Source organism: Garra rufa, chromosome 5 (genome assembly GCF_049309525.1).
Source record: "Garra rufa chromosome 5, GarRuf1.0, whole genome shotgun sequence".
NCBI classification, from domain to species: domain Eukaryota; kingdom Metazoa; phylum Chordata; class Actinopteri; order Cypriniformes; family Cyprinidae; genus Garra; species Garra rufa.
The window spans coordinates 44,131,309-44,144,643 of record NC_133365.1 but is presented as its reverse complement, the minus strand read 5'-3'; positions in this window follow the sequence as shown (position 1 = coordinate 44,144,643).

Genomic DNA, 13,335 nt, shown 5'->3' with positions numbered 1-13,335 from the left:
AGAAGGAGCTGTAATTCATAAGGGAGAACCTTCTGAGCTGAAATAGTCATTCTCTTCAGCCTTTCTGTCTACTGTCACACCAATGAGGCTGTCGTGCCACAGATGGTACTGGATGTGTGTGTTTGTGCACACATATCATGGTGAGAGAAAAGTAGGCAGCTGTTTAACTGTTGTGAGAGTTGTATAGTAACTCACTTATCTAGTTTTCCCTCCTACAAGGAGCACAGTAGACATCGTCCATCACCACAGACTTCAGTTAGAATAAAAGACATATTTAATTTATTTCAAAGTGAAATAAGGCTATGATGTAAAGTCTGTTGTACTTTTGAACACCTGGCTCTAGATCACTCAACCAATAAAACACTAAAAATACAAATTTCCATTAAATATGGCCTGATTTTTTGACCAAAGAATTTCAGATGACTTTTCAGATGATCATTTGTGTCTGGTACCAATCCTTATAATTATTACATTTAAATAATAATCTTTTCAGAGTGCAAAAATAAGTATGACATCTCCAATAAGCAAAAAAAAAAAAAAAAAAAACACTGAGATTTTATTGCAACTGGAAATCTAGCCAAAAAACAAAACAAAACAATTTTGTTCTGTTTTCTGATATTTTTAGTATTTTATTAATAAAAAATACAGTAAAACAGTTTATTATTTATTAACAGAAATATTATTACGATATCAAATTATTCAATTTAAGAGATATTAAAATGCAATTTAACCCTATGACGGCAAAGCTGAATTTTCAGCATCATTATTCCAGTCTTCAATGTCACATGATCCTTCAGAAATCATTCAAATATGCTGATTTGGCACTCAGAAAAAAAAAAAACATTTTTTATCAATTTATATATAGTTAACAAAGGTTGAAATGCTTAATATTTTTGTGGAAATTGTGTTGTTTTGTTTTTTTTTTTTTACTGTTCTTTGGCACTTGATCACTCAAGAACACTGGAAATACAAAGTTCCCCTCACATTAAATGTAAAAGACATTGAGATTTAATTGCAACTTAAAATCAAGAATAAAAACGAACGTTTTAAAAACGTTTAAACTATAAACAAATTAGTTCTGTTTTCTGACTTTTAACAGAAATTTTATTCAATAATAAAAAAATTCAATTAAATACTTTTTATAGTGATTGTTGTGGCAGATTTTCCTTTGTGTGTCTGGTACCAATCCTTAGAATTATTTAATTTGAAAAATAATCTTTTTAGAGGTCAGAAATAAGTATGAAATCTCCAATAAACCAAAAAAAGTTTTAAGTTCTAAACATTTGGTTCTCTTGTAAACCTTTAATATTTTATTAATTTAACAAAATACTATAAAAAGAGACTTTAAAATGCTATTTAACCCTATGATGACAAGCTTAATTACTCCAGTGTCACATGATCCTTCAGAAATCATTTTAATATGCTGATCTGTTGCTCAAGAAACTTTTTTTTATAATCAGAGTTGAAAACAGTTGTGGTGCTTAGAAACTGTGTGTTGCAACTAAAAATCAACCAAAAAATGTCAACTATAAACAAATTTGTTCTGTTTCCTGTGATTTCTAATATTTTATTTATTTAAATGACTGAAATAAACGTATAATATTTGTTAATATTTCCAGGATTTCCTAAATAAAAATCTCACTAAACTTACTTCAAATAAGACAGGAAATAAGGACGAGAAAGCTACTTGCATTGTTAGTAATGAGGGAGTTATTCTGTCATTATCAAATAACCCACAAGTACCACTGTCTCTACATCTAGGCTGTATATTTACATAGAAAATGATCTTTATTAAATCAACTTTACCACAAATTTCAAAATGGTATAATGGTATAAATGGTATTATTTTCCGTTATAATTAACAATACTTTACTACAAAAGAATTTTAACTACTTGCCCGCTTTGTGTGTCTGACAGAATGGCATCAATTCACAAATTTCTGTATCTAGATTGAATCTCCCTGCCAAGACATGATCAGGTGATGATAAATGGTCCAATTCAGTGGAGAAGAGATTTCAGGGTCCATTAAATTAATGGTCCCTGGAACAGCACCAGGGTCTGATTGATATATGATAGAATTTTACAGAATGGTCTGACTTGAACTATATTAGATTTGGATACCTTTAATAAACAATATGCCGAAAGTACACATCCGGTACGTGGAAAAAATACTCTAGTCTTCACTAGAAAACTTCTGAAAATGAGCAAACAGAATGCACATCCTTAATTAAATGCTGATTTTAAAGATGCTGCCAAAATACTGGTCCATCATCTCATTAGACACTCACCTCCCATATTTTAATAAACCAGATGGTCAAATTTAGACTTGGCTACATATCTCCTGACATGCCCTGACTTATTTTCACTACCAAATCCGAAAAAGGTTAAAACAACAGTTCACTCAAAAATACAAATTTACTCTCACACATGGAATCCAAATCTGTTTGACTTTTTCTTTTTTGTTCTTGTTCTTTCTATATCCTTTTGTGTTACACAAAGCAAAGTAAGTCATACATAATGACAGAATTTTGTTTTTTGTGTGAACTAACTCTAAAGCTTTTATGAATGTTTTATTTTGTGTTCAGAATACCTTCAAGGTAGCCCGAGGTTCAGATTGTACTCCAGATACAGTTGAAGTCAAAAGTTTACACACACCTTGCAGAATCTGCAAAAAGTTCATTATTTTACCAAAATAAGAGGGATTGTACAAAATGCATGTTATTTTTTTAGTACTGACGTGAATAAGATATTTCACATAAAAGACGTTTACATACAGTCCACAAGAGAAAATATTAGTTGAGTTTATAAAAGGGACTCTGTTCAAAAGTTTACATACACTTGATTCTTAATACTGTGTTGTTACCTAAATATATATATATATATTTTTGTTTAGTAATAGTGAGTTCCTTGTTTGTCCTGAACAGTTAAACTGTCTGTTGTTCTTCTAAAAAATCCTTCAGGTCTCACAAATTCTTTGGTTATTCAGCATTTTTGTGTATTTGAATCCTTTCCGATAATGACTGTATGATTTTGAGATCTATCTTTTCAAACTGAGAACTTATTTTGTCCTCTGGGAAATATGTAAGCATCTTCTGCAGCTTCTGGAGGGCAGTGCTAAATGAAAAAATCTATGATATTATGGCAAAATAAGCAAAATGTATACATTGTAATTCTGTTCAAAAGTTTTCACCCCCTGTCTCTTAATGCAGCGTTTTTTCTTCTGAGCATCAGTGAGCATTTGAACCTTCTGTAACAGTTGCATATGAGTCCCTCAGTTGTCCTCAGTGTGAAAAGATGGATCTCAAAATCATACTGCCATTGTTTGAAAGGGTTTAAATACACAAAAATGCAGAAAACCCAAAGAATCTGTGTGACCTGTAGGACTTTTCTGAAAAACAGCAGGCAGTTAAACTGTTCAGGATAAACAAGGGACTTAAGAACAACTATCACTAAACAAAAAAACACAGCTGTTGATCATTCAGGTAACAACACAGTATTAAGAATCAAGTGTATTTAAACTTTTAAACAGAGTCTTTTTTTATAATTTAAATTATTTTCTCTTGTGGACTATATGTAAATGTCTTTTATGTGAAATATCTTATTCAGGTCAATACTAAATAAAAAAACAACAACATGCACTTTGTACGATCTCTCTTATTTTGGTAAAATAATTGACATTGTATGTAAACTTTTGACTTCAACTGCATGTAGCAGTGGTTAACACGTCGGAAAACAAAAGTAGGTTTCTATTATCCTGGCTACACCCCATGTGCGTCACTAAAATGACAAAATACCAGTCCTGTAATGAAGAATAGATTATGTTTTCAATTGAAAGCCTGTGTCCTGATGTCAACTACATCATTTCGACAACTTGATTTCAACCACACACCAGAAAGGACGGCTAAAATGTAGGTTTTCAGAATTTCATTTGAGGTAATGATAGGCTACATTGCCAAGTAAAATGAAATGCTCTACCTGTAATAGTTTGGAAAGCAAGAACAGCATACCTGAGTGCTCAGTAATGCAGGGCGGAGCTAATCGTAAGATATAATTAAGGACTAACACTCCAACTTGTTGTCATGGGCAACCACAACCAATCAGAACGCACTTAGTTTTCTTTCTGTACTATTATTCTCTCCATTTCTGTCACAGACACACACATAAACTCACTGAATCACTTCTGACTCCTGTCACCTTGCACCTCGACCTGCTGGTGTTGTCACCTGCTGCGGACCATACTGTCACTTCCAGTTTGTCTGGTTGGGACAGCCCTAAGAGAAACACATAAACACATACCCCTTGCAACTTTGGGAGACAGACTTCATCTTCCACTGACAGAAGCCAAAGTGATGCCCACTGAGGTTTAACCAGGCATACTCACATAAACGGCATGTTTTATGTGGTTTTGGGTACATGCTTGGAATGTACAGCCATGGGCTTTCTGGAGAATTCAAAATCTATCCTTCACAATCTTCTATATATTCTCTGGCTAAAGTTTAATGTTTTGTTGACAAATGTCACCATAGTTATCATTGATTTTCCCTCATAATTACCTCAGAAAATGAAGTTTAGACTGCTATTATGCATTTAAGACGAGCATTTGTGGTTAAAAAGTATATACGTTTTTATTCTGTTTTTTAAAAAAATCACTAAATAAGACCCTTATTCCTTGACTGGGATCGTATAGAGCCTTTTAAAGCTCCGTTGAAATTGCAATTTAGACCTTCAACCCGCTGGCTCTTATTAAGTCCACTATATGAAAAAAAAATCCTGGAATGTTTCCCTCAAAATCCTTAATTTCTTTTTGACTATAGAAAGAAAGACATGAACAACTTGGATGACGTAGGGTGTGTAAGGAGGTGAACTAAAGATGATACACATTAAAAAAAGGAATCTTCGCAAAAGGTATGGAAAATTACACAGTATTTACTCAAACTTCACAAAAAATTAAAAACAAAAAATGCTTATTATCTATTAACAATTTTTCGACTAGGTAGAAAGTCCAGGAGGGCACAGTTAGTGGCTGATCATTTTAAAATGGCCCAATATATCAGTCTGTAACAATTTTATATGCATGGTGTTTCTTTGGATCTGTTTGCTAGAGGGTATTTTGAGGTCGGTCGTCTCGTCATGTAAGCTCATCTCTGGGCTGCGCTACAGATGGGAGGAGACCAGAAATGGAAAGAAGAAGAGAAGCGACCGGGGAATAAACGACACGACTCTTACCTCTGTTCAGCATCTGTGCCCTAGCACCATCTGACAGACATCTGGCATGTGTGCGAGCGAGAGTGTGTGTATTGATTTAATGTCTGTCTCGCTCACTCTGATAGATGACATTGGATGTGATTAATGTCCATTCTTCAACTCTGTGAAATATGAAATATGAGAACCACACACATTTTCAGCCTCTTTCTCCTCCATCTGTCTTTTAACCTTAGAAATATACAAATCACAAGTACATGTCTGACAAACGTTTACTGTACAACCGCTTTGTTTCTCAGTCTATCACTCTCACTCTCAAAGCAAATGTAATTTTCACAGTGCAATATCCCATCTTGTAGGTCAGTTCTGACTGCTACAGGTTTTGAAGGATGTTGGTGAATATCATGCTACACCAAAAGTGCATAAATAGTGTTCAACTACAATGTGCAAATAATACATTTGAGCATCAATTAAAGGAATAGTTGAAGTTTAGCATCACTTGCTCACTAATGGATCCTCTGAAGTGAATGGGTGCCATCAGAATGAGAGTCCAAACAGCTGATAAAAGTATTATAAGTAATCCACACAACTACAGTCCATCAATTAAAGTCTTGTAAAGTGAAAAGCTGTGTTTACGTAATAAATAATTTGTCAAGACATTTTTAACTCTAAACCAGTCCTCTATCCATAATATTGCATTCTCTGGTAAAAAAAAAAACTAATTAAAAAAATAATGCACATATTTAAGGAGTAGTTCACTTTCAGAACAAAAATTTTCAGATAATTTACTCACCCCCTTGTCATCCAAGAAGTTCATGTCTTTCTTTCTTCAGTCGATAAGAAATTATGTTTCTTGAGGAAAACATTTTAGGATTTCTCTCCAGATAATGGACTTCAATGGTGTCCCTGAGTTTAAACTTCCAAAATGCAGTTTAAATGCAGCTTCAAAGGGCTCTAAGCGATCCCAGCCAAGGAAGAAGGGTCTTATATAGTAAAACAATCGGTCATTTTCTAAACAAATTCTCTTTTTCAAATTTCTAAACAAAAACTCTGTTTTTTCCAGTTCAAGGCAGTTAGGGTATGTTAAAAAACTCCCATCTTCTTTTCTTCCCCAACTTCAAAATCATCCTACATCCTACAGAAGTCTGACCCAGTGTTTACAAAGTGAACATGCAAAGAAAATCAAACACCCTTTATAAAAACAAAAAAAGGTAAAAGAGCGAGTTTTTCGACATACCCTAACTGTATTGACGCGCATACACAGACTACGCATGCTCAACACAAAGACGAGACAAGATGAGCATTTGAGGTTAAAAAGTATATAAATTGTCAATTTGTTTAGAAAGTGGCCGATTGTTTCGCTAGATAAGCACTTCTTCCATAGGTAGGATCGTTTAGAGCCTTTTGAAGCTGCATTTAAAGTTCATTTTGGAAGTTCAAACTTGGGGGCACCATTGAAGTCCACTATATAAAGATAATTCCTGAAATGTTTTCCTCAAGAAACAATTTCTTTACAACTGAAGAAAGACATGAACATCTTGGATGGAAAAGGTTACGACTCTGGTGAGAAATGTGACTCACGATGAAAGAGCTGAAAGATGAGAGATCAAAAACAAGCTAAAACGACATTCTTGCGATTGAGTTTTTACATCACATTATTCACAGACATTTTTAACATGTCCCTTGCCCAAGCAGCTGTACCCAGATGTTTTAAATCCACCTCCATTGTGCCAGTGCCAAAACACTCCAACCCAACATGCCTGAACGACTACCGCCCTGTAGCACTCACACCCATCATTATGAAGTGCTTCGAGCGGCTGGTCCTCTCACATCTCAAGAACTCTCTTCAATCCACACTGGACCCACACCAGTTTGCCTACCGTGGCAATAGGAGCACAGATGCAGTCTCCATAGTGCTGCACTCTAGACTCACACACCTGGACAATACAAACACTTATGCACGAATGCTGTTTGTTGATTTCAGCTCAGCATTCAACACTGTCAGACCATCTAAGTTAATCACCAAACTTAGAGACCTGGACATTAACTCCTCACTGTGTAACTGGATTATGGACTTTCTGACCAACAGACCTCAAGGTGTTAGATCAGGTCACATCTGTTCCACTACCGTCACACTGAACACTGGTGTACCACAGGGCTGTGTGCTGAGGCCCTTCCTCTACTCCCTCTTCACCCACGACTGCAGGCCTGTGTATGGATCTAACTCCATCATCAAGTTTGCAGACGACACTACAGTGGTCGGTCTCATCAGCAACAACGATGAGACTGCCTACAGGGAGGAGATTCAGCACCTGGCCACATGGTGCACAGACAATAATCTGCTCCTTAACACTACCAAGATCAAGGAGCTCATTGTGTACTTCAGGAAGGGAAGAAGAAGTTCACACGAACCCATCCACATCAATGGGATGGCTGTTGAGCCTGTCTCTTCTTTCAAGTTCCTGGGGACCCACATTTCGGAGGATCTATCCTGGACCACCAACACCTCCAGCCTGGTCAAGAAGGCTCACCAGCGCCTGTTCTTCTTGAGAACACTTAAGAAGAACCAGCTGTCCTCAGCTATCCTGGTGAACTTCTATCGCTGCACGAAAGAAAGCATCCTTATGAACTGTGTCACAGTTTGGTACGGAAGCTGCTCTGTTGCGGAGCGTAAGACACTGCAGCGGGTGGTGAAAACTGCCCAACGCATCATAGGGAGTCTACTTCCAACCATTGAGGACATCCAGAAGAAACACTGTTTGCGTCGAGCACACAGTATTCTTAAGGATTCCTCTCATCCCGCCCACAAACTGTTTTCTCTCCTGCCTTCCGGCAGGCGTTTCAGATGCCACAAGACTAGAACCAGCAGACTGAGGAACAACTTCCTTCCCAGAGCTGTCTCCTTATTGAACTCTGCCCCCCACTGACACCCCTGCCCCTCTCACCCACCCCACACTCTCCCCACTACCATTGCACTATTTAATATTCTTTGCACTACACTGTACATACCAGGGATGGAAATTAGCACCCGCCACCAGCCAAATGCGGGTGATTTTGTGTTGTGGCGGGTAAACTCGCGTCACCCACCGGCCACCGTTGCGGGTAAAAAAAATAACATACTTCAACCGGACGGCGTGAGGCGGTAATGCACCTTAACGTTGGTTGCGAACTGCCATTGAAATACTCGAAGAAGAAGAAGACGGCGGCCGGACACTTTTAGCAGAGGCACACCTTCAAAAAAATGTGTAACGTGTATATATAAACCTATACGTATAAACATTGTTGTTGTTCTGACGGCAAACCAAAAAATCATCTCGGCATCATTCACAATTCGTAATTTAGCAGAGAACACAGAGCACAACTAGAATTTCGGCGCGGCTATTAATACACATTGGAATCAATCATTTGCACGTGCTTTTGAGTCCTGCTTATTAAAAGTGAAAGAGAGACTCATTTACGCGCTCTCTTATAGATTATTGTCTGTGCGACCACAGAACGCGAAAAGGAGAGTGACAGATTTAAACAATTGTTAAGGGAGTAAGCAAATGTAATTTTGATTTAATACAACAGTTCAAAAACAAGAAAATATAAAATGACTTGCGTTGTCTGACTATATCTCTATAATATAGCCAGATTTTACTCTATTTCTTTAAATGAAAATATTTCTAAATGAGTAACAGCCCAGCCGCTGCGCATCTCTAAAAGCAAACCAGCGGTGTTTCATTCATGAATGAAAGCGCGTTTTGAACCAATCTTCAGTTCATTATTATCCGTTCATAAAGAAAGTCACTTGCTTCATTCCCGAATGAATCAGGCATTCAAACAAATAATTTGTCTTACTGCCACCTGCTGGTGGATTAAGTGTCATTGTAACGTATACTTAGTTATTTAAAACGTAATATTTCTATATTAAAAAATGTATATTTAATACATTTATCTCAACATGAATTTATTTGCACTTATGCCACCCCTGAGCCTCATTAAATGTCTGAAATTGCACCTATAAGCCACTATTGTGTTCCTTTGTGCCACCTCTGTAGTGCAAATTATTTTTTATTAATACTAATTTTCTATGATTGGTAATATAGTTGTCTTATTCTGCTATTAAATTGTTTTAATTAGAAATTTTAAAAATAAAATATAATTTTTTTTTAAATTGACAATGACATTTAATTAAAAAAAAAAGCCATAACAAAGGTAAAAAGAAACTGCCACTGTAAATCACATTAATGAGTCAATTATCACCTCAAGGCTAATTTTTTATCAGAATTTTTTATTATTGATCAGAAGATGCTTCAACATGTTTTAAATTAGTAGGGCACGCACTGTAAGAAGGAAAAAAACTGCTTATAAAGTGGGTATGTGACAGGTATGGCTGTGGAACGGTGTTTGGCAAAGATTTTTTTGGAGGAAAAATTTTAAGTCAGAAGTTTTTTTTTTTTTTTTTGCTTTGATCCCTGGGTTTGTAAGAGAGAGAGAGAAAATGTCAGTATTTTTATTGAGACTTGAGATTAAATTAATGATCAAGTATAGTAGATCTTGTAGTATTAATTTTCACATGCAGCTACACATTGTCGGTTAAAGACATAAAGTGGCTGGTAAAAACATTTAGTGGCTGGTAGATTTTGAAATCCACCAGCCACACTGGCCGGTGGACAAAAAAGTTAATTTCCATCCCTGGTACATACCTATTTCTAAATGCACATTTCCACTGCACATATACATATAGTAAATCTGTGATAAATCTATATCTATACATATCTATTTGTAAATTACTGCTTCAGTAAACAGCAACCTGTATATTATGTTCATATCTACCTGCAATTTACATTATAGTTAATAGCAACCTGTATATTATGTTCATCTATTTGTACATTCTAATTGTAGTTAATTATCATCTGTAAATTATGCTCTCAGTACTTCATCTGTAAATATTATCCATAGCTTCTCCCTGTACATATCTCCTATAAGTGCACTTATAACTTATAAATTATACCTATATCCTGCACTTGCTGCTTATTGCACTCCTGGTTAGACCTAAACTGCATTTCGTTGCCTTGTACTTGTACATGTGTAATGGCAATAAAGTTGAATCTAATCTAATCTAATCTTTTGTTCATATTATCGAGTAGGTTTAGGACACTTACAAAACCAATGCCACATAAAACATACCATTCATCCGTTCTGTGGGAAAAAACAAACTCTTTTAGCGCCACTGAGTGGACATTTCACATCGAAAATGTCACGAAATGTACATGTTTCACATCTTGTGAAAAAGTTCCCACAGGTACATTTTTGTGGCTGACCAAAATAGTCCAAAACAGTTCTAAACATGTTGGTGAATTTTGATGCGAGAGGTCAACAGGAGGTTAACTTTTTGACTGGAGGAAGCATTAATATAGAGTATGGACTTGTACTATGCACTTGGATTTGACTTTTGGTTTAAAGTTAAAAATGCCTTAATGATGGGATTGTTTCTTACAAACATGCAGCTTTTCACTTCACAAGATTAATTTGATGAACTGGAGTCATGTGGATTACTTGTGGATTATTGAGATGTTTTATCAGCAGTTTGAACCCCCAGCTGATTCACTGCATAGGACAGATGAAGAAACCAACTAATGTACATCTTGGATAGCCTGAGGGTGAGCAAATTCTCATCAAATTTTTATTTTTGGCTGAACTATTCCTTTAACAAATTACTGCCATCATGACCACTCGAAAATGTACACAAGCATCTCTTGTCAATAAAACACTGTCTACCACCTGCTTTCTGTGGGAACAGCACAGCATTAATTGCAGCAGGCAAATAGATTTTTGCTAACAAGGCGCAATTGATAACAAGCCTAATTTACTGGATTGTAGGCGGTTAGTGAATAAGAGGTTTAGTAAGTCACACAACTGTTACTAAATCCACCTCACAGTGTCGCAGCAGTGCTAAAAGCAAAACTATACATTGCTAAGCTTTCAAGCTTACATACAGAAAAGCTTCGCCCACGTAATGATATGTTTTCCCCTAATATTCACATCATAACTGTGTGTGCTTTAAAATGTCAATGGAAACTGGGGTCAAAGTTGACATTGTTTGAACTTTGAATGTCACAATACAACACTTAACCTGTGTGCAGTACTGGCAGTAATTCTGTGGCTTGACATCACTCCATAGTGACATGAAGTATATGGTGCAACACTAATGCACATGCTCTTGAGCTGTAGTGACCTCTGAAGGATGCAGGTTTGATTCCTTTCAACCTCTTGTTTAATAAAAGGCAAAAAGAACAATACTATTAACTCTTATGACTTTTGTTTAGCTTAAATTCAATTTTCCATCACTTTGATGTACAAACAGCAGAAAAATTGTTTGATGCATATATTTTACTCTGAAATGTTGAAGGTTTCAACCAACTTTACACTCCTTTGATAAAGCAGACTCCATTGCTTTTCACGTTGTGTGTATGTGTATGATTAATGAATCTTTTAATGGGCCGTTTCTGAATGTGAATCTCCAGCCTTTTGCAGGCCAAACTTCCATGATGAAATTCCCCTGAGCTTTACAGTCACTGACCCTTTTAAGGGGACTGGCTGGATACTCAAGCCTCTTCAGACCACTGACATACTCTCTAATGAGTGTTAAATATAACCCAGAGAGTATGAGAGCAAAGCAGATGATGAAGAAGAAGAGTGAGAACGTGGGAGAAAGTGAGAGCTAGCAAATCTCAGTTTTTTCTGACAGAAATGGACACTTGAAAGGACAATCAAGACTGTCGATTGCATCTTTAAGAAAGGAATTTAATGAAAAAAATTCTCAAAGGCTAGGCATAAATATGTGTGCACTTCACATTCCCAGACATTTCTGAAGGTTTACCAGTCAAGAGGTGAAAAAACATCCTATAATGGGCTACTTAGAAGTATGCGTTGAATAAATCTAGTTAATTAACCTGAACTGCAAAATGCAGCATCTATATAAAAACCTCATAAGGAAACACAGGCAAATGCTTTAAAAATGCTTAGAATTTTTTTAAAAAGGTCCTCTCATTGGCCTACCTAGATAATTCATATGCCATGTACTATCTAAAATTATAAACATTTTACCAGAACATGTCTGTCATTACATATATATATATATATATATATATATATATATATATATATATATATATATATATATAGCTGCAATCAAAATTATTCAACCCCTCAGAGACTGCAGTACTATACAAATACAAGCTTTTCTAAAGATCTAGGATTTTATGAAAATTGCATCTATAACAGATTACTGGCATATTAAAAATGATAATGTAAATATAATGTAACATTTTTGAGTTCTAGGATTTTTTAATACCATGTCATAATTATTCAACCCCTATTCAACATTGCTTTTTTTAGTCAATTTATTTGTATGGTGGGAAAAAAATTGTCTCAAAACACAATTAAACCTTTAGAAACTCTACTAGAAAACAGAATTAGCTTGAGCTGTTACCCATACATACAGTTAGCTCATGCATGTGCTGAAGTTTGAGTAGCTAATATGACAAAGTCAATAGAGCTCTCACAAAAGCTATATAGAAGAAATTATTTTGTTACTTAGTTTAAGACTATATGAAGATTTCCAAGACATTAAGAGTTGTTAGAGACACAGCTGGCAGTCTTATTCCTTAGCTTAAAATGTGTGCCAAAAATCCTTTGAAGATGCTGAAGAAAAACCATAATATCACAAAATGCTTAATCAAAACAATTGAGGAAAAACCTGCAATGTACAGCCAAACACTTGCATGATGACCCGACAAAAGGAGGAAAAACATTTCAATGCAGTGAATAAGAAGAACACTAGATAAGGCCTTCATGTTGAGGCATCTTGCCGAACAGTACTTTTGACCAAGAAGAACAAAAAAGCCAACTTGAACATGCAAAAATTCATTTGGATAGATCTGTGGATTTCTGGAATAATGTTTTATGGAGTGATGTGATCAAACTAGAACTTTTTAGATCTGTGGATCAGAGGTATGTCTAGTGCAAAAAAAAAGCAAAGCTTATAAGCAGAAGAACACCATCTCCATGGTCAAACAAGGAGGAGGATCAGTCCAGTTATAGGGGTGTTTTACTGTAGCACGAAGTGGAAATCATGACTGTATGAAG